The sequence below is a fragment of the Dromaius novaehollandiae genome, chromosome 11 (assembly GCF_036370855.1).
Source record: "Dromaius novaehollandiae isolate bDroNov1 chromosome 11, bDroNov1.hap1, whole genome shotgun sequence".
NCBI lineage: Eukaryota > Metazoa > Chordata > Aves > Casuariiformes > Dromaiidae > Dromaius > Dromaius novaehollandiae.
In genome coordinates, this window is record NC_088108.1 from 76,157 (window position 1) to 98,924 (window position 22,768).

The window sequence follows — 22,768 nt, forward strand, 5'->3', positions numbered from 1 at the left end:
CCTCTGTCTGCTGGCTGCCTTTTGAGGTCACATTTGTCTCTGTACCTAGAGACTCATAGGCCAGCAGCAGGCCCCTGGCTGCTGACTGTGCTTGTGAGGTCACAGCAGCCTCAGTGCTTCACAGGCCAGTGGCAGGCCCCTTGCTGCTGGCTGTGCTTGTGAGGTTACAGAAGCCTCAGTGCCTGATAGCCACTTGGGATGCCAATGGCTGCTAGGTGTGCTTTTGAGGTCACAGCAGCCTCCGTGCCCTATAGGGCAGTGGCAGGCCCATAGCTGCTGGCTGGGCTTCTGAGGTCACAGCAGCCTCCATGCCCTTGAGGGCAGTGGCAGGCCCCTGACTGTTTACTGTGCTTCTGAGCTGACAGCAGCGTCAGCGCCTCATAGGCCAGTGGCAGGCCCGTAGCTGCTGCCTGTGCTTGTGAGGTCACAGCAGCCTCAGTGCCTCATAGGCCAGTGGCAGGCCCATAGCTGCTGCCTGTGCTTGTGAGGTCACAGCAGCCTCAGTGCTTCACAGGCCAGTGGCAGGCCCCTTGCTGCTGGCTGTGCTTGTGAGGTCACCTCAGCCTCAGTGCCTCATCGGGCAGTGGGAGTCCCATAGCTGCTGCCTGGGCTCGTGAGGTCACAGCAGCCTCAGTGCTTCACAGGCCAGTGGCAGGCCCCTGGCTGCTGGCTGTGCTTGTGAGGTTACAGAAGCCTCAGTGCCTCATAGGCCCGTGGGAGGCTAATGGCTGCTTGGTGTGCTTTTGAGGTCACAGCAACCTCAGTGCCTCATAGGCCAGCGGAGGCCCGTAGCTGCTGTTTGTTCTTGTAAGCTCACAGCAGTCCTATTTCCTGATAGGCCCGTGGCAGGCCTCTGTCTGCTGGCTGCCTTTTGAGGTCACATTTGTCTCTGTACCTTATAGGGCAATGGCAGGCCTCTGGCTCCTCGCTGTGCTTGTGAGGTCTCAGCAGCCTCATTGCCCTATAGGGCAGTGGCAGGCCCTTGACTGCTGGCTGTGCTTGTAAGGTCACAGCAGTCCTATTTCCTGATAGGCCCATGGCAGGCCTCTGTCTGCTGGCTGCGTTTTGAGGTCACTTTTGTCTCTGTACCTTATAGGGCAATGGCAGGCCTCTGGCTCCTTGCTGTGCTTGTGAGGTCACCTCAGCCTTAGTGCCTCATAGGCCAGTGGCAGGCCCATAGCTGCTGCCTGTGCTCGTGAGGTCACAGCAGCCTCAGTGCTTCACAGGCCAGTGGCAGGCCCCTTGCTGCTGGCTGTGCTTGTGAGGTCACCTCAGCCTCAGTGCCTCATAGGCCAGTGGGAGGCCCATAGCTGCTGCCTGGGCTCGTGAGGTCACAGCAGCCTCAGTGCCTGAGAGGCCCATGGGAGGCCAATGGCTGCTTGGTGTGCTTTTGAGGTCACAGCAGCCTCGGTGCCTCATAGGCCAGTGGCAGGCCCGTAGCTGCTGCCTGGGCTCGTGAGGTCACAGCAGCCTCCATGCCCTTGAGGGCAGTGGCAGGCCCCTGACTGTTTACTGTGCTTCTGAGCTGACAGCAGCGTCAGCGCCTCATCGGGCAGTGGGAGGCCCGTAGCTGCTGCCTGTGCTTGCGAGGTCACAGCAGCCTCCTTTTCCTATGGGCCTGTGGCAGGCCAATGGCTGCTGGCTGTGCTTGTGAGGTCACAGCAGCCTCAGTGCCTGATAGGCCCGTGGGAGGCCAATGGCTGCTTGGTGTGCTGTTGAGGTCACAGCAGCCTCCGTGCCTCATAGGCCAGTGGCAGGCCCATAGCTGCTGGCTGGGCTTCTGAGGTCTGTGGCGGACAGATGAGTGAACTTTTGCCTTGAACATTTCTTGGTACATAAGATGCAAGCGAACCATAACCCCGAACAAGCCATCTGTTCCCAGCGGAAACAGGACTGAGCTGCTGCGACCCCTGAAAAGGTCTCCCTGCGACCACCCGGGACACACCGAGCCTGCACTGAACGAGACCGCAATCGGGCAGAGACTTTGGGATCTGGATTGTAAATTATTGTCCGTTTTTAGCACAACTTCTATAAAACCTGCTTGGCATGAGTGGCTAAATTTGCTGAAGCCTTAGGCCGCACTCCCTAGTACGGTGAGAAAGGGCCCAGAGCTGCTGCAGGCGGGAATGATAAGGGCGTTACCAGCAATTTGCATTCCTGTGCACTGCTGAAACAGTGCTAATTGCTGAAGTTATCACCTTCTTTGTCAGGACCTTGAGAGCTAATGGCTGGACCCAAGAATGGAGACACACCTGTCAGCAGAAACGGCAACAGTAAACGGCCTACCTAGGGACAGTGATGAGACCCAATAAGGAGCAGGAGACCCCAGACCCAAATATTACTATTGGTCTGAACTACCACGTGAGGGGTGGGAAAACTTAATTTGAAAAAGCTATAATTGCCGAGGGATTTCTTTGTCCCCCCCCCCCCCCATCTCCTTCTCACTCCCTCTCTCGGCCCTCACTCCTCGTCCCTCGTCGGAGGCACCCAGCTTGAGCTGTGATTCGAGCGGAGTCAGCGGAACATCATCGGCCTCGGAGTGGTGGTAGCTAGCTTCCTCTCTCCTTTTCCAACTTTTCTCTATCTTTTCCCCTTACCCTTGTTCCCTCTTTTCCCTTCGCCTCCCCTTCGCCTCCCCCCCCCCCCACGCCTTTTCTCCCCACTTCGTGGAAAATAAAGGTAAAAGGTTGTACGATATTTGACCAGTTTTAGCGTCTTAATCTCGTCCTTGGGATCGTAACGAAACCCTCCCGATATTGGATCGGGACATCTAATTGGCGTCACGGACAGGATCCCTTGAGACGAGAGTGTCGTACAACCTTATGGTGTGCTGAGCGAGTGTGTGTGAACGAGACGTACGAACAAGTACGAAGCGAGTGCGGAGTTCCGATCCGCGGTTCCACTCTCCCGCGAGGGAAGCGGCCGGAGACGAACGAAGCGTAAGGAAGGAGTGAATGCTGAGATCTTTAGTATATTAGTTGGTGGTTCGGCTCCTGAGGGTGTATAGGGGAAACTTGGATTTTAAGGTGTGACCCCCCTCAGGATGAAATCCCCTTTGTAGGACATTTTTTGAACTAGTTTATGGTTTGGCTCCTGAGGGTGTATAGGGGAAACTTGGACTTTAAGGTGTGACCCCCTCAGGATGAAATCCCCTTTGTAGGACATTTTTTTTGTAGTAGCTTACAGTTTGGCCTCCCGGGAGCGTATAGGGGAAACTTGGACTCATTTAAGGTTTGGCCCTCCCGGGACGAAATCCCCTTTGTAGGATATGGCCGCCCAGAAGGCAGGCGACTTTTGTGGAGAAATCGAGAAACTATATGACCTTTTGGAAATACACTGTTCTCGCCCCTCGCCCTCAGGACGAGACTGGGCACAGAACCATTGGTCCCAATTGCAAAGTGTAGTGGACCGGATAGCGGTCTTGCAAAAAGAAGCTAAAGTTAAGAGAGGAAAAGGGAAAGCTATTGTTTGTGCCGTGTTAGGAGCGTGCCTAGCAGCTGCGGTGGAGGAGAAGAAGGGGGCACCTTGTCAGGCGGAGGCTGCGAATGCCGCGCTGCAAGCGGCGGTAACAGCCCTGCAAGAACAATTACGGGAAACCAAGCGGGCGCTGGAGGAGGAGAAACACCAGGGTCTGATATTGAAAGAGGAGCTAAGAAACCAGCTCCTGAGGGAGGCAGACGCCCTCACCGAAACTGAGGTGCTGCCTGAAGGAAAAAGGGTACGCCAAATTTACCCCCAAAGGGACCTAAAAAGACTAAAGGAGGCCGTAGACGACCCCCCCCATATGTGCCCACTAGTCAAAACAGAATATATATACGAGGATGATAGCGACAACCGCCCCCAGGTTGTTACCAAAGAAATCCCTTTCACAGCTACCGAATTGGCCAAGCTGCGAAAGGATTTTGCCAGAACGGCTAGGGAATCCGAAACCGAATACGTGTGGAGGGTATCCCTGTCGGGGGGGGGACGGAATCCTGCTATCTGAAAAGGAGGCAGAGGGATATTGGGGCCCAGGCGTGTTCCTGACAACCGGCGATTGCCGAGCCCCGTGGTCCCTGACTCAGAGGGCCGCATATTGGGCGGGGGGGCTGAACCCTTTGGAAAGGGGGGATCCCCTAGCTATAACAGGTTCCATCGATCAGTTGCTGGAAAGTGTACAAAAGGCAGCTTGTCTGCAAATGATGTATGATCGGGAACTCAAGCCAAACCTGAGCTCTCCGATGTTATCGCCAGTAGATCCCGAGAGGATGACACCCCTAATACGGGGACTTCCTGATTCCCTGAAACCTATTGGGATCCAATTGCAGGGGAGAATCCAAAATGTACCCCGCGAGGAGAGAATTGCGGCTGCCCTGGAGGGGATGGTAACCCCCGAGCATCAGCGGCTGGGAAAAAAGGTGTGGACCTGGGGGGAGGTAGCCCAGGAACTGATCAATTATGGGAGGAAATATGGGCCAGTCGGCCGGACTTATCAAAAAGCAGAAACTAGGGCCGTGCGGGCGGCAGAGCCAGCAAACAAGCCGCTGGCATTCTCTGGGAGGAGCCCAGACTTGGCCAGAAGAGAAAGAGCCCTGACCCGGCAGGGACTATGGCAATTGGGGCTGCAAAAGGGTGTGCCCCGAGACTTGATGGACGGGCTCTCAACCAAAAAACTAGAGCTTCTGGTGCGAAGGTGGTCCGGACAGGGACTCCCGCCCAGACCGAAACTACCTTCCACACCGGTGTTAAACGTGGGAGAGGGGTTTGAGGGGGATGAAAGGGAGGCGGAAAACTAGCTCCTCCGTCCCCTCAGGGTGAGGGGGGAGGCGGAGGGTGGATGTTTATAAGACAGCTCACCTGCAATAACAAAGGGGATTTGTTAATCACTGTAGCGGTGGGGCCAAAGAGAAGGCCTGTAACCTTTTTAATTGACACAGGGGCCCAAATTACAGCACTAAAATGGAGTGAGGCAGAACGGTGTGGAATCTCGGCCCCCTCCAAACACCTAATAGTTTTAAATGCTCTGGGGAAGACCCAGACTGTGCCCATGACCCCGGTAACATTGTGGTTACCAGGGGAAGAGAGTCCTGTGGACACCATGGTGGCTGTGGGGCCTTTTCAAATGAACCTTTTAGGGATAGATGTCCTGAAGGGGAAACAGTGGCGAGATACCCAGGGAAATTCCTGGTCCTTCGGTGTTCCTCAAGTTAGAAGACTAACCAGGGATTTCGGGGTGGCAGTGCGCTTGCTGCAAGCGGCACCTCTCCTCCCCCCTTCCTGGCTGACTAATGTAAAACCCTACCCGTTACCTTTGGGAGCCAGGGAGGGTATTACCCCAGTATTGGAGGACCTGAAAAAACAGGGAGTTGTGATCCCAGCACAGTCCCCCTTCAATTCCCCTGTATGGCCAGTTCGAAAACCAAATGGCAAGTGGAGACTAACCGTAGACTATCGGCGACTAAATAACAATACAGGCCCATTGACGGCCGCTGTGCCAAATATTGCTGAGTTGATAACGACTATCCAGGAGCAGTCCCACCCTGTGATGGCAACAATCGATGTGAAAGACATGTTTTTTATGGTCCCTTTGCAGCCTGAGGACCAAGAGCGTTTTGCCTTCACGTGGGAGGGACAGCAATACACGTTCACCCGACTACCTCAGGGGTACAAGCACTCCCCTACACTAGCCCATCATGCGCTAGCACAAGAGCTTGAAACTGTCCCCATACAGGCGGGAGTCAAAATTTATCAATACATAGATGATGTGCTCGTGGGAGGGAGCCGGGTAGAGGACGTTGAGAAATCGCAGTGCGACATTATTGCCCACCTAGAGCGGATAGGGCTGACAATTCCGCCCGAAAAGATCCAAACTCCCTCCAGCGAGGTAAAATTTCTGGGAATTTGGTGGAGGGGAGGGATGACCTGCATTCCCCCGGATACCCTATCCTCATTGGACTCAATTAAAATGCCGGAGTCCAAGAAGGACTTGCAACATGCTTTAGGGCTGCTTGTGTTTTGGAGGAAGCACATTCCCGATTTTTCAATTATTGCTAGGCCATTATATGACTTACTACGGAAAAGGGCTCACTGGGAGTGGACCTCGGTCCACGATGAGGCGTTGCAGCTGCTGGTCTTTGAGGCAAATGCTTACCAGGCCTTGGGGCCAATCCACCCCACCGACCCTATCCAGATTGAATGGGAGTTTGCCCGGACCGGACTCTCTATCCACCTGTGGCAGAAGGGACCAGAGGGGCCTACACGGCCCATCGGGTTTTATTCACGTAGCTTCAAAGACGCTGAAAAGCGGTATACTACATGGGAGAAGGGGCTGTTTGTGGTCAGCCTTGCTCTAAGGGAGGCTGAACAGACTATTCGAAAGCAACCCCTAGTTCTCCGAGGGCCATTTAAGGTAACCAAAGCAATCCTGGCAGGGACCCCGCCACCTGACGGGGTGGCTCAGAGAGCCTCTGTGCGAAAATGGTACGCACAAATAGAGCATTATTGTGAAATTTTTTCTGTAACGGAAGGAGCCACTAAAATATTAAATATACAAGACGAAGTAGACTTGAATAAAGAAAACCCCCAACTCCCCCCTGTAATTCAAGTAGCTCCCCCATTTTCCGATCAGATCCTAAATGCATGGTTCACAGATGCTTCCTCAAAGCGGGAAGGGAAAACCTGGAGATACCGGGCTGTGGCGCTCCAGGTGGGGACTAAAGAGCAGATCATTACAGAGGGAGAGGGCAGTGCACAGGTGGGAGAGCTAGTTGCAGTGTGGAGCGTATTCCAACGCGAAAGCCAGGCTACTTCCCCAGTACACATCTACACAGACTCTTATGCGGTGTTCAAAGGCTGCACGGAATGGCTTCCTTTTTGGGAACAAAACGGTTGGGAGGTTAATAGAATACCAATCTGGCAAAAGGAGAGGTGGCAAGATATCCTTGCAATTGCAAAACAGGGGAAGTTTGCAGTGACATGGGTGGCTTCCCACCAACAAAACAATACCCCGACGGGCCGGTGGAATGCTGAAGTAGACGAATTAGCTCGGTTAGCTCCATTACAAAGTGCCCAGATACAAGAAAACTGGGAGTACTTATTAGAGTGGCTGCATGTAAAAAGGAGGCACTTAGGGATCAACGATCTCTTCCACGAGGCACAAGCTCGGGGATGGCCGGTCACTAGAGAGGAGTGCAAAACTTGCATATCCGCCTGCGAGCAATGCCGTGTCCGTTTGGACAGGCACCCCCTAGAAAACGAGCCCCTGCACCTCAGGGAAGGAAAAGGCTTGTGGGAGGCCTGGCAGATCGACTACATCGGACCTTTCCGAAAATCAGCAGGGAAATGTTATGTGTTGGTGGGAGTCGAAATAGTATCCGGACTTGCACAAGCCCGGGCCTGCACCAAGGCGACCGGAGAGAACACGGCGAGGGCCCTCAAGGAATGGTTTGGAACCTTTCCCAAACCACAGGCTATTCAATCTGATAACGGCTCACATTTCACTGCGAAAATAGTCCAGGAGTGGGCAGCTCGGGAAGGAATTTCGTGGGTGTTCCACACTCCATACTACCCACAAGCGAATGGGATTGTGGAGCGAACCAATGGGTTGCTCAAGCGTTTTTTAAAACCGCACAAACCAGGGTGGGATGAGCGAATGGGGGAGGCAGTGACCAACGTCAACAGCCGCTGGGGGACAAATGGATGCCCCAAAATTGCGGCATTTTGTCCCCAAGCCCCAACACTCATACCTGCCTCCCAGAGCACTGATTCCCCTGATATCCCATCCCGTTCCCCTGGCCAGCCTGTTTTGGTCGAACTTCCCACAGTGGGAGCCGTACCGCTCGTATTAGACACTCCGATAAATAAATATACTTGGACAGCAAAAGATGCTAGTGGGAAAACCCACAAGATTCACACAAAATGGATTATTCCCTCCTTCTGACCCGAGGAGCGAGTTTGTTTTTATTTCTGTTTTCAAGGGCAGCGATCTGACCAAGATGCACCTACTGCTCTGGACCATCCTGACTCAAGGACGCATCCACGAGGGTGATGAATGACCACTTCCCCTACCTTCCCTCAACCCATTTAATCCATTCAAGAACAACGAATTTGTGTTGCTGGTGAAAGCAGTAAGCCAAACTTTCAATTTAAGCCACTGCTGGGTTTGCGGAGGACCGCTAGGGTTATCAAGTTGGCCGTGGATGTCCACACCCCTCACCCCAGACCAGATCGTAAGCAATTATAGCGAAACCGTGGAAGACACGTGGGACGACAGTGGGACCTGGCCAATTCAGTTCCCAGCCATGGGGCAGTATTGTTTAAATCGTACCCAGGAGGGAGGAACTGAGGTGGGGGAAAGTAAATGTCGATGGACATTCACCCGTAGGACACTCGATAAAGACAAGAATCTCCACCTATGGACTTGGCTCGATGAAACGGGGCGCGGTCAGGGATTTGAGGGATACTGGTCAAACAAAAATGAAACTTTAATTCTCCAACGACCCAATTATCCCCCTTACAAGCAAATCTGCAAATGGAGAGGTACTTTTGGGGCTTGGTATTGTACCGGCCAAATAGGTGATGGGGCAACCACATTTTTCAGCCCTCTGGGTGACAAAGACACAACTTACTTTCAATTTCCACCTGGAATAAATGGGCCATTTGCTCAGGGCATTGGAGCTAAGAAGGGGCATTATTGGATCTGCGGACACACAGCATATAAATTTTTACCTGCTGGATGGTCAGGAATTTGTTATATAGGGATTATCAGACCTTTGTTTTTCCTTTTACCAGAAACAGGCGGACCTCGGCTAGGCGTAAAGGTATATGATAACCTCGGAGACAGAAGGGTTGCCCGTAAGACGCGGTCCATTAAGGTAGATTTGGGTGGGACGCAAAAATGGGGAGATAATGAGTGGCCTCCTGAACGAATAATTCAACATTACGGGCCGGCAACCTGGAACCCTAATGAACCAATATCGGGGGCGAGGGAACCAATTTATAACCTAAATCGAATAATCAGACTACAAGCGGCTCTAGAAATTATTACCAACAAAACCGCTGATGCAATAGATCTTTTAACCCTGCAATCTCAACAGATGCGCACGGCAATCCTTCAGCACCGCATGGTTTTAGACTATCTATTAGCTGAGGAGGGAGGGGTGTGTGGGAAATTAAATATTTCCAACTGTTGTTTAGAAATAGATGATGTAGGCGAAGTAGTTCTCCAGTTAACCAAAGATATCAGAAAAATAGCCCACGTCCCTGTCCAAACCTGGAAGAGCTGGAGTGGCGATTTGTGGTCCTGGTTACCGGGGGCACTGTGGGTGAAACAGTTAATATTGTATTTGTCATGCGTGGTCGCCGCTTTGATGTTCTTACCTTGTATAATTCCTTGCTTTGTTCAATTAATCCGACATGTTGTGTCAAATATGCAATTTGTTCCGACCACCTCACCTGACGGCATAAAGAAAATCCGTGCCATCCATCGGCCACGGCCAACCACAGTACCCATCATTTAAAACCCACTCCCAGTTTATCCTGAAGGAGGCAACTGCATATTAACATCCACAACGCATTTGCTAACTGTTTTATACTTGTTGTAACAATCACTTACCTTGTTATCTCAGTTTTGATTTTTGTTCTATGAAGTTAAAGAATTAGCTTGCATTGAGCAAGACCTCTGTTTAATCGCTGTTAAGTACCTTTCCTTTTACTCTTCCCACAACTTGTTCCCTGCGTGCTTCTATCTTTTCTATATTTCCTACTGGTCTCTCTCTCTCTCTGTCTCATATTATCACCATGGACGAAGGCTATGAAGACTTCAGGAAGGAGACATACCAATCAATGTTTAAGTCACGGGGTGGTGTGGCGGACAGATGAGTGAACTTTTGCCTTGAACATTTCTTGGTACATAAGATGCAAGCGAACCATAACCCCGAACAAGCCATCTGTTCCCAGCGGAAACAGGACTGAGCTGCTGCGACCCCTGAAAAGGTCTCCCTGCGACCACCCGGGACACACCGAGCCTGCACTGAACGAGACCGCAATCGGGCAGAGACTTTGGGATCTGGATTGTAAATTATTGTCCGTTTTTAGCACAACTTCTATAAAACCTGCTTGGCATGAGTGGCTAAATTTGCTGAAGCCTTAGGCCGCACTCCCTAGTACGGTGAGAAAGGGCCCAGAGCTGCTGCAGGCGGGAATGATAAGGGCGTTACCAGCAATTTGCATTCCTGTGCACTGCTGAAACAGTGCTAATTGCTGAAGTTATCACCTTCTTTGTCAGGACCTTGAGAGCTAATGGCTGGACCCAAGAATGGAGACACACCTGTCAGCAGAAACGGCAACAGTAAACGGCCTACCTAGGGACAGTGATGAGACCCAATAAGGAGCAGGAGACCCCAGACCCAAATATTACTATTGGTCTGAACTACCACGTGAGGGGTGGGAAAACTTAATTTGAAAAAGCTATAATTACCGAGGGATTTCTTTGTCCCCCCCGCCCCCATCTCCTTCTCACTCCCTCTCTCGGCCCTCACTCCTCGTCCCTCGTCGGAGGCACCCAGCTTGAGCTGTGATTCGAGCAGAGTCAGCAGAACATCATCGGCCTCGGAGTGGTGGTAGCTAGCTTCCTCTCTCCTTTTCCAACTTTTCTCTATCTTTTCCCCTTACCCTTGTTCCCTCTTTTCCCTTCGCCTCCCCTTCGCCTCCCCGCCCGCCACACGCCTTTTCTCCCCACTTCGTGGAAAATAAAGGTAAAAGGTTGTACGATATTTGACCGGTTTTAGCGTCTTAATCTCGTCCTTGGGATCGTAACGAAACCCTCCCGATATTGGATCGGGACAAGGTCACAGCAGCCTCTGTTCCCTATAGGCCAGTGGCAGGCCCATAGCTGCTGGCTGTGCTTGTCAGGTTACAACACTCCTACAGCCTGATAGGCCAGCAGCAGGCCCCTGGCTGCTGACTGTGCTTGTGAAGTCACAGCAGCCTCCGTGCTTCACAGGCCAGTGGCAGGCCCCTTGCTGCTGGCTGTGCTTGTGAGGTTACAGAAGCCTCAGTGCCTGATAGGCCCGTGGGATGCCAATGGCTGCTGGGTGTGCTTTTGAGGTCACAGCAGCCTCAGTGCCTCATAGGCCAGTGACAGGCCCATAGCTGCTGTTTGTTCTTGTAAGGTCACAGCAGTCCTATTTCCTGATAGGCCCGTGGCAGGCCTCTGTCTGCTGGCTGCCTTTTGAGGTCACATTAGTCTCTGTACCTTATAGGGCAATGGCAGGCCTCTGGCTCCTTGCTGTGCTTGTGAGGTCACCTCAGCCTCAGTGCCTCATAGGCCAGTGGCAGGCCCATAGCTGCTGCCTGTGCTCGTGAGGTCACAGCAGCCTCAGTGCTTCACAGGCCAGTGGCAGGCCCCTGGCTGCTGGCTGTGCTTGTGAGGTTACAGAAGCCTCAGTGCCTGATAGGCCAGTTCGAGGCCAATGACTGCTGGGTGGGCTTGTGAGGTCAGAGAAGCCTCAGTGCCCTATAGGGCAGTGGCAGGCCCATAGCTGCTGGCTGGGCTTCTGAGGTCACAGCAGCCTCCATGCCCTTGAGGGCAGTGGCAGGCCCCTGACTGTTTACTGTGCTTCTGAGCTGACAGCAGCGTCAGCGCCTCATCGGGCAGTGGGAGGCCCGTAGCTGCTGCCTGTGCTTGTGAGGTCACAGCAGCCTCAGTGCCTGATAGGCCAGTGGCAGGCCCCTGGCTCCTCGCTGTGCTTGTGAGGTCACAGCAGCCTCAGTGCCTGATAGGCCCGTGGGAGGCCAATGGCTGCTTGGTGTGCTTTTGAGGTCACAGCAGCCTCCGTGCCTCATAGGCCAGTGGCAGGCCCATAGCTGCTGCCTGGGCTCGTGAGGTCACAGCAGCCTCAGTGCTTCACAGGCCAGTGGCAGGCCCCTTGCTGCTGGCTGTGCTTGTGAGGTTACAGAAGCCTCAGTGCCTGATAGCCACTTGGGATGCCAATGGCTGCTGGGTGTGCTTTTGAGGTCACAGCAACCTCAGTGCCTCATAGGCCAGCGGAGGCCCGTAGCTGCTGTTTGTTCTTGTAAGCTCACAGCAGTCCTATCTCCTGATAGGCCCGTGGCAGGCCTCTGTCTGCTGGCTGCCTTTTGAGGTCACATTTGTCTCTGTACCTTATAGGGCAAAGGCAGGCCTCTGGCTCCTCGCTGTGCTTGTGAGGTCACAGCAGCCTCAGTGCCTGATAGGCCCGTGGGAGGCCAATGGCTGCTTGGTGTGCTTTTGAGGTCACAGCAGCCTCCGTGCCTCATAGGCCAGTGGCAGGCCCATAGCTGCTGCCTGGGCTCGTGAGGTCACAGCAGCCTCAGTGCTTCACAGGCCAGTGGCAGGCCCCTTCCTGCTGGCTGTGCTTGTGAGGTTACAGAAGCCTCAGTGCCTGATAGGCCAGTTCGAGGCCAATGACTGCTGGCTGGGCTTCTGAGGTCACAGCAGCCTCCATGCCCTTTACGGCAGTGGCAGGCCCCTGACTGTTTACTGTGCTTCTGAGCTGACAGCAGCGTCAGCGCCTCATCAGGCAGTGGGAGGCTAATGGCTGCTGCCTGTGCTTGTGAGGTCACAGCAGCCTCCTTTTCCTATAGGCCAGTGGCAGGCCCATAGCTGCTGGCTGTGCTTGTCAGGTCACAGCAGTCCTATTGCCTGATAGGCCCGTAGCAGGCCTCTGTCTGCTGGCTGCCTTTTGAGGTCACATTTGTCTCTGTACCTAGAGACTCATAGGCCAGCAGCAGGCCCCTGGCTGCTGACTGTGCTTGTGAGGTCACAGCAGCCTCAGTGCTTCACAGGCCAGTGGCAGGCCCCTTGCTGCTGGCTGTGCTTGTGAGGTTACAGAAGCCTCAGTGCCTGATAGCCACTTGGGAGGCCAATGGCTGCTAGGTGTGCTTTTGAGGTCACAGCAGCCTCCGTGCCTCATAGGCCAGTGGAGGCCCGTAGCTGCTGTTTGTTCTTGTAAGGTCAGAGCAGTCCTATTTCCTGATAGGCCCGTGGCAGGCCTCTGTCTGCTGGCTGCCTTTTGAGGTCACATTTGTCTCTGTACCTTATAGGGCAATGGCAGGCCTCTGGCTCCTTGCTGTGCTTGTGAGGTCACCTCAGCCTCAGTGCCTCATAGGCCAGTGGCAGGCCCATAGCTGCTGCCTGTGCTCGTGAGGTCACAGCAGCCTCAGTGCTTCACAGGCCAGTGGCAGGCCCCTGGCTGCTGGCTGTGCTTGTGAGGTTACAGAAGCCTCAGTGCCTGTTATGCCAGTGGAAGGCAAATGACTGCTGCGTGGGCTTGTGAGGTCAGAGAAGCCTCAGTGCCCTATAGGGCAGTGGCAGGCCCATAGCTGCTGGCTGTGCTTTTGAGGTCACAGCAGCCTCCATGCCCTTGAGGGCAGTGGCAGGCCCCTGACTGTTTACTGTGCTTCTGAGCTGACAGCAGCGTCAGCGCCTCATCGGGCAGTGGGAGGCTAATGGCTGCTGCCTGTGCTTGTGAGGTCACAGCAGCCTCCTTTTACCTATAGGCCAGTGGCAGGCCCATAGCTGCTGGCTGTGCTTGTCAGGTCACAGCAGTCCTATTGCCTGATAGGCCCGTGGCAGGCCTCTGTCTGCTGGCTGCCTTTTGAGGTCACATTTGTCTCTGTACCTAGAGACTCATAGGCCAGTGGCAGGCCCCTGGCTGCTGACTGTGCTTGTGAGGTCACAGCAGCCTCAGTGCTTCACAGGCCAGTGGCAGGCCCCTTGCTGCTGGCTGTGCTTGTGAGGTTACAGAAGCCTCAGTGCCTGATAGCCACTTGGGATGCCAATGGCTGCTAGGTGTGCTTTTGAGGTCACAGCAGCCTCCGTGCCCTATAGGGCAGTGGCAGGCCCATAGCTGCTGGCTGGGCTTCTGAGGTCACAGCAGCCTCCATGCCCTTTACGGCAGTGGCAGGCCCCTGACTGTTTACTGTGCTTCTGAGCTGACAGCAGCGTCAGCGCCTCATAGGCCAGTGGCAGGCCCGTAGCTGCTGCCTGTGCTTGTGAGGTCACAGCAGCCTCAGTGCCTCATAGGCCAGTGGCAGGCCCATAGCTGCTGCCTGTGCTCATGAGGTCACAGCAGCCTCAGTGCTTCACAGGCCAGTGGCAGGCCCCTTGCTGCTGGCTGTGCTTGTGAGGTCACCTCAGCCTCAGTGCCTCATCGGGCAGTGGGAGTCCCATAGCTGCTGCCTGGGCTCGTGAGGTCACAGCAGCCTCAGTGCTTCACAGGCCAGTGGCAGGCCCCTGGCTGCTGGCTGTGCTTGTGAGGTTACAGAAGCCTCAGTGCCTCATAGGCCCGTGGGAGGCTAATGGCTGCTTGGTGTGCTTTTGAGGTCACAGCAACCTCAGTGCCTCATAGGCCAGCGGAGGCCCGTAGCTGCTGTTTGTTCTTGTAAGCTCACAGCAGTCCTATCTCCTGATAGGCCCGTGGCAGGCCTCTGTCTGCTGGCTGCCTTTTGAGGTCACATTTGTCTCTGTACCTTATAGGGCAAAGGCAGGCCTCTGGCTCCTCGCTGTGCTTGTGAGGTCACAGCAGCCTCAGTGCCTCATAGGCCCGTGGGAGGCCAATGGCTGCTTGGTGTGCTTTTGAGGTCACAGCAGCCTCCGTGCCTCATAGGCCAGTGGCAGGCCCGTAGCTGCTGCCTAGGCTCGTAAGGTCACAGCAGCCTCAGTGCTTCACAGGCCAGTGGCAGGCCCATAGCTGCTGGCTGTGCTTGTGAGGTTACAGAAGCCTCAGTGCCTGATAGGCCAGTGGAAGGCCAATGACTGCTGCGTGGGCTTGTGAGGTCAGAGAAGCCTCAGTGCCCTATAGGGCAGTGGCAGGCCCATAGCTGCTGGCTGTGCTTTTGAGGTCACAGCAGCCTCCATGCCCTTTACGGCAGTGGCAGGCCCCTGACTGTTTACTGTGCTTCTGAGCTGACAGCAGCGTCAGCGCCTCATCGGGCAGTGGGAGGCTAATGGCTGCTGCCTGTGCTTGTGAGGTCACAGCAGCCTCCTTTTCCTATAGGCCAGTGGCAGGCCCATAGCTGCTGGCTGTGCTTGTCAGGTCACAGCAGTCCTATTGCCTGATAGGCCCGTGGCAGGCCTCTGTCTGCTGGCTGCCTTTTGAGGTCACATTTGTCTCTGTACCTAGAGACTCATAGGCCAGCAGCAGGCCCCTGGCTGCTGACTGTGCTTGTGAGGTCACAGCAGCCTCAGTGCTTCACAGGCCAGTGGCAGGCCCCTTGCTGCTGGCTGTGCTTGTGAGGTTACAGAAGCCTCAGTGCCTGATAGCCACTTGGGATGCCAATGGCTGCTTGGTGTGCTTTTGAGGTCACAGCAGCCTCCGTGCCCTATAGGGCAGTGGCAGGCCCATAGCTGCTGGCTGGGCTTCTGAGGTCACAGCAGCCTCCATGCCCTTGAGGGCAGTGGCAGGCCCCTGACTGTTTACTGTGCTTCTGAGCTGACAGCAGCGTCAGCGCCTCATAGGCCAGTGGCAGGCCCGTAGCTGCTGCCTGTGCTTGTGAGGTCACAGCAGCCTCAGTGCCTCATAGGCCAGTGGCAGGCCCATAGCTGCTGCCTGTGCTCATGAGGTCACAGCAGCCTCAGTGCTTCACAGGCCAGTGGCAGGCCCCTTGCTGCTGGCTGTGCTTGTGAGGTCACCTCAGCCTCAGTGCCTCATCGGGCAGTGGGAGTCCCATAGCTGCTGCCTGGGCTCGTGAGGTCACAGCAGCCTCAGTGCTTCACAGGCCAGTGGCAGGCCCCTGGCTGCTGGCTGTGCTTGTGAGGTTACAGAAGCCTCAGTGCCTCATAGGCCCGTGGGAGGCTAATGGCTGCTTGGTGTGCTTTTGAGGTCACAGCAACCTCAGTGCCTCATAGGCCAGCGGAGGCCCGTAGCTGCTGTTTGTTCTTGTAAGCTCACAGCAGTCCTATCTCCTGATAGGCCCGTGGCAGGCCTCTGTCTGCTGGCTGCCTTTTGAGGTCACATTTGTCTCTGTACCTTATAGGGCAATGGCAGGCCTCTGGCTCCTCGCTGTGCTTGTGAGGTCTCAGCAGCCTCATTGCCCTATAGGGCAGTGGCAGGCCCTTGACTGCTGGCTGTGCTTGTAAGGTCACAGCAGTCCTATTTCCTGATAGGCCCATGGCAGGCCTCTGTCTGCTGGCTGCGTTTTGAGGTCACTTTTGTCTCTGTACCTTATAGGGCAATGGCAGGCCTCTGGCTCCTTGCTGTGCTTGTGAGGTCACCTCAGCCTTAGTGCCTCATAGGCCAGTGGCAGGCCCATAGCTGCTGCCTGTGCTCGTGAGGTCACAGCAGCCTCAGTGCTTCACAGGCCAGTGGCAGGCCCCTTGCTGCTGGCTGTGCTTGTGAGGTCACCTCAGCCTCAGTGCCTCATAGGCCAGTGGGAGGCCCATAGCTGCTGCCTGGGCTCGTGAGGTCACAGCAGCCTCAGTGCCTGAGAGGCCCATGGGAGGCCAATGGCTGCTTGGTGTGCTTTTGAGGTCACAGCAGCCTCCGTGCCTCATAGGCCAGTGGCAGGCCCGTAGCTGCTGCCTGGGCTCGTGAGGTCACAGCAGCCTCCATGCCCTTGAGGGCAGTGGCAGGCCCCTGACTGTTTACTGTGCTTCTGAGCTGACAGCAGCGTCAGCGCCTCATCGGGCAGTGGGAGGCCCGTAGCTGCTGCCTGTGCTTGCGAGGTCACAGCAGCCTCCTTTTCCTATGGGCCTGTGGCAGGCCAATGGCTGCTGGCTGTGCTTGTGAGGTCACAGCAGCCTCAGTGCCTGATAGGCCCGTGGGAGGCCAATGGCTGCTTGGTGTGCTGTTGAGGTCACAGCAGCCTCCGTGCCTCATAGGCCAGTGGCAGGCCCATAGCTGCTGGCTGGGCTTCTGAGGTCTGTGGCGGACAGATGAGTGAACTTTTGCCTTGAACATTTCTTGGTACATAAGATGCAAGCGAACCATAACCCCGAACAAGCCATCTGTTCCCAGCGGAAACAGGACTGAGCTGCTGCGACCCCTGAAAAGGTCTCCCTGCGACCACCCGGGACACACCGAGCCTGCACTGAACGAGACCGCAATCGGGCAGAGACTTTGGGATCTGGATTGTAAATTATTGTCCGTTTTTAGCACAACTTCTATAAAACCTGCTTGGCATGAGTGGCTAAATTTGCTGAAGCCTTAGGCCGCACTCCCTAGTACGGTGAGAAAGGGCCCAGAGCTGCTGCAGGCGGGAATGATAAGGGCGTTACCAGCAATTTGCATTCCTGTGCACTGCTGAAACAGTGCTAATTGCTGAAGTTATCACCTTCTTTGTCAGGACCTTGAGAGCTAATGGCTGGACCCAAGAATGGAGACACACCTGTCAGCAGAAACGGCAACAGTAAACGGCCTACCTAGGGACAGTGATGAGACCCAATAAGGAGCAGGAGACCCCAGACCCAAATATTACTATTGGTCTGAACTACCACGTGAGGGGTGGGAAAACTTAATTTGAAAAAGCTATAATTGCCGAGGGATTTCTTTGTCCCCCCCCCCCCCCATCTCCTTCTCACTCCCTCTCTCGGCCCTCACTCCTCGTCCCTCGTCGGAGGCACCCAGCTTGAGCTGTGATTCGAGCGGAGTCAGCGGAACATCATCGGCCTCGGAGTGGTGGTAGCTAGCTTCCTCTCTCCTTTTCCAACTTTTCTCTATCTTTTCCCCTTACCCTTGTTCCCTCTTTTCCCTTCGCCTCCCCTTCGCCTCCCCCCCCCCCCACGCCTTTTCTCCCCACTTCGTGGAAAATAAAGGTAAAAGGTTGTACGATATTTGACCAGTTTTAGCGTCTTAATCTCGTCCTTGGGATCGTAACGAAACCCTCCCGATATTGGATCGGGACATCTAATTGGCGTCACGGACAGGATCCCTTGAGACGAGAGTGTCGTACAACCTTATGGTGTGCTGAGCGAGTGTGTGTGAACGAGACGTACGAACAAGTACGAAGCGAGTGCGGAGTTCCGATCCGCGGTTCCACTCTCCCGCGAGGGAAGCGGCCGGAGACGAACGAAGCGTAAGGAAGGAGTGAATGCTGAGATCTTTAGTATATTAGTTGGTGGTTCGGCTCCTGAGGGTGTATAGGGGAAACTTGGATTTTAAGGTGTGACCCCCCTCAGGATGAAATCCCCTTTGTAGGACATTTTTTGAACTAGTTTATGGTTTGGCTCCTGAGGGTGTATAGGGGAAACTTGGACTTTAAGGTGTGACCCCCTCAGGATGAAATCCCCTTTGTAGGACATTTTTTTTGTAGTAGCTTACAGTTTGGCCTCCCGGGAGCGTATAGGGGAAACTTGGACTCATTTAAGGTTTGGCCCTCCCGGGACGAAATCCCCTTTGTAGGATATGGCCGCCCAGAAGGCAGGCGACTTTTGTGGAGAAATCGAGAAACTATATGACCTTTTGGAAATACACTGTTCTCGCCCCTCGCCCTCAGGACGAGACTGGGCACAGAACCATTGGTCCCAATTGCAAAGTGTAGTGGACCGGATAGCGGTCTTGCAAAAAGAAGCTAAAGTTAAGAGAGGAAAAGGGAAAGCTATTGTTTGTGCCGTGTTAGGAGCGTGCCTAGCAGCTGCGGTGGAGGAGAAGAAGGGGGCACCTTGTCAGGCGGAGGCTGCGAATGCCGCGCTGCAAGCGGCGGTAACAGCCCTGCAAGAACAATTACGGGAAACCAAGCGGGCGCTGGAGGAGGAGAAACACCAGGGTCTGATATTGAAAGAGGAGCTAAGAAACCAGCTCCTGAGGGAGGCAGACGCCCTCACCGAAACTGAGGTGCTGCCTGAAGGAAAAAGGGTACGCCAAATTTACCCCCAAAGGGACCTAAAAAGACTAAAGGAGGCCGTAGACGACCCCCCCCATATGTGCCCACTAGTCAAAACAGAATATATATACGAGGATGATAGCGACAACCGCCCCCAGGTTGTTACCAAAGAAATCCCTTTCACAGCTACCGAATTGGCCAAGCTGCGAAAGGATTTTGCCAGAACGGCTAGGGAATCCGAAACCGAATACGTGTGGAGGGTATCCCTGTCGGGGGGGGGACGGAATCCTGCTATCTGAAAAGGAGGCAGAGGGATATTGGGGCCCAGGCGTGTTCCTGACAACCGGCGATTGCCGAGCCCCGTGGTCCCTGACTCAGAGGGCCGCATATTGGGCGGGGGGGCTGAACCCTTTGGAAAGGGGGGATCCCCTAGCTATAACAGGTTCCATCGATCAGTTGCTGGAAAGTGTACAAAAGGCAGCTTGTCTGCAAATGATGTATGATCGGGAACTCAAGCCAAACCTGAGCTCTCCGATGTTATCGCCAGTAGATCCCGAGAGGATGACACCCCTAATACGGGGACTTCCTGATTCCCTGAAACCTATTGGGATCCAATTGCAGGGGAGAATCCAAAATGTACCCCGCGAGGAGAGAATTGCGGCTGCCCTGGAGGGGATGGTAACCCCCGAGCATCAGCGGCTGGGAAAAAAGGTGTGGACCTGGGGGGAGGTAGCCCAGGAACTGATCAATTATGGGAGGAAATATGGGCCAGTCGGCCGGACTTATCAAAAAGCAGAAACTAGGGCCGTGCGGGCGGCAGAGCCAGCAAACAAGCCGCTGGCATTCTCTGGGAGGAGCCCAGACTTGGCCAGAAGAGAAAGAGCCCTGACCCGGCAGGGACTATGGCAATTGGGGCTGCAAAAGGGTGTGCCCCGAGACTTGATGGACGGGCTCTCAACCAAAAAACTAGAGCTTCTGGTGCGAAGGTGGTCCGGACAGGGACTCCCGCCCAGACCGAAACTACCTTCCACACCGGTGTTAAACGTGGGAGAGGGGTTTGAGGGGGATGAAAGGGAGGCGGAAAACTAGCTCCTCCGTCCCCTCAGGGTGAGGGGGGAGGCGGAGGGTGGATGTTTATAAGACAGCTCACCTGCAATAACAAAGGGGATTTGTTAATCACTGTAGCGGTGGGGCCAAAGAGAAGGCCTGTAACCTTTTTAATTGACACAGGGGCCCAAATTACAGCACTAAAATGGAGTGAGGCAGAACGGTGTGGAATCTCGGCCCCCTCCAAACACCTAATAGTTTTAAATGCTCTGGGGAAGACCCAGACTGTGCCCATGACCCCGGTAACATTGTGGTTACCAGGGGAAGAGAGTCCTGTGGACACCATGGTGGCTGTGGGGCCTTTTCAAATGAACCTTTTAGGGATAGATGTCCTGAAGGGGAAACAGTGGCGAGATACCCAGGGAAATTCCTGGTCCTTCGGTGTTCCTCAAGTTAGAAGACTAACCAGGGATTTCGGGGTGGCAGTGCGCTTGCTGCAAGCGGCACCTCTCCTCCCCCCTTCCCGGCTGACTAATGTAAAACCCTACCCGTTACCTTTGGGAGCCAGGGAGGGTATTACCCCAGTATTGGAGGACCTGAAAAAACAGGGAGTTGTGATCCCAGCACAGTCCCCCTTCAATTCCCCTGTATGGCCAGTTCGAAAACCAAATGGCAAGTGGAGACTAACCGTAGACTATCGGCGACTAAATAACAATACAGGCCCATTGACGGCCGCTGTGCCAAATATTGCTGAGTTGATAACGACTATCCAGGAGCAGTCCCACCCTGTGATGGCAACAATCGATGTGAAAGACATGTTTTTTATGGTCCCTTTGCAGCCTGAGGACCAAGAGCGTTTTGCCTTCACGTGGGAGGGACAGCAATACACGTTCACCCGACTACCTCAGGGGTACAAGCACTCCCCTACACTAGCCCATCATGCGCTAGCACAAGAGCTTGAAACTGTCCCCATACAGGCGGGAGTCAAAATTTATCAATACATAGATGATGTGCTCGTGGGAGGGAGCCGGGTAGAGGACGTTGAGAAATCGCAGTGCGACATTATTGCCCACCTAGAGCGGATAGGGCTGACAATTCCGCCCGAAAAGATCCAAACTCCCTCCAGCGAGGTAAAATTTCTGGGAATTTGGTGGAGGGGAGGGATGACCTGCATTCCCCCGGATACCCTATCCTCATTGGACTCAATTAAAATGCCGGAGTCCAAGAAGGACTTGCAACATGCTTTAGGGCTGCTTGTGTTTTGGAGGAAGCACATTCCCGATTTTTCAATTATTGCTAGGCCATTATATGACTTACTACGGAAAAGGGCTCACTGGGAGTGGACCTCGGTCCACGATGAGGCGTTGCAGCTGCTGGTCTTTGAGGCAAATGCTTACCAGGCCTTGGGGCCAATCCACCCCACCGACCCTATCCAGATTGAATGGGAGTTTGCCCGGACCGGACTCTCTATCCACCTGTGGCAGAAGGGACCAGAGGGGCCTACACGGCCCATCGGGTTTTATTCACGTAGCTTCAAAGACGCTGAAAAGCGGTATACTACATGGGAGAAGGGGCTGTTTGTGGTCAGCCTTGCTCTAAGGGAGGCTGAACAGACTATTCGAAAGCAACCCCTAGTTCTCCGAGGGCCATTTAAGGTAACCAAAGCAATCCTGGCAGGGACCCCGCCACCTGACGGGGTGGCTCAGAGAGCCTCTGTGCGAAAATGGTACGCACAAATAGAGCATTATTGTGAAATTTTTTCTGTAACGGAAGGAGCCACTAAAATATTAAATATACAAGACGAAGTAGACTTGAATAAAGAAAACCCCCAACTCCCCCCTGTAATTCAAGTAGCTCCCCCATTTTCCGATCAGATCCTAAATGCATGGTTCACAGATGCTTCCTCAAAGCGGGAAGGGAAAACCTGGAGATACCGGGCTGTGGCGCTCCAGGTGGGGACTAAAGAGCAGATCATTACAGAGGGAGAGGGCAGTGCACAGGTGGGAGAGCTAGTTGCAGTGTGGAGCGTATTCCAACGCGAAAGCCAGGCTACTTCCCCAGTACACATCTACACAGACTCTTATGCGGTGTTCAAAGGCTGCACGGAATGGCTTCCTTTTTGGGAACAAAACGGTTGGGAGGTTAATAGAATACCAATCTGGCAAAAGGAGAGGTGGCAAGATATCCTTGCAATTGCAAAACAGGGGAAGTTTGCAGTGACATGGGTGGCTTCCCACCAACAAAACAATACCCCGACGGGCCGGTGGAATGCTGAAGTAGACGAATTAGCTCGGTTAGCTCCATTACAAAGTGCCCAGATACAAGAAAACTGGGAGTACTTATTAGAGTGGCTGCATGTAAAAAGGAGGCACTTAGGGATCAACGATCTCTTCCACGAGGCACAAGCTCGGGGATGGCCGGTCACTAGAGAGGAGTGCAAAACTTGCATATCCGCCTGCGAGCAATGCCGTGTCCGTTTGGACAGGCACCCCCTAGAAAACGAGCCCCTGCACCTCAGGGAAGGAAAAGGCTTGTGGGAGGCCTGGCAGATCGACTACATCGGACCTTTCCGAAAATCAGCAGGGAAATGTTATGTGTTGGTGGGAGTCGAAATAGTATCCGGACTTGCACAAGCCCGGGCCTGCACCAAGGCGACCGGAGAGAACACGGCGAGGGCCCTCAAGGAATGGTTTGGAACCTTTCCCAAACCACAGGCTATTCAATCTGATAACGGCTCACATTTCACTGCGAAAATAGTCCAGGAGTGGGCAGCTCGGGAAGGAATTTCGTGGGTGTTCCACACTCCATACTACCCACAAGCGAATGGGATTGTGGAGCGAACCAATGGGTTGCTCAAGCGTTTTTTAAAACCGCACAAACCAGGGTGGGATGAGCGAATGGGGGAGGCAGTGACCAACGTCAACAGCCGCTGGGGGACAAA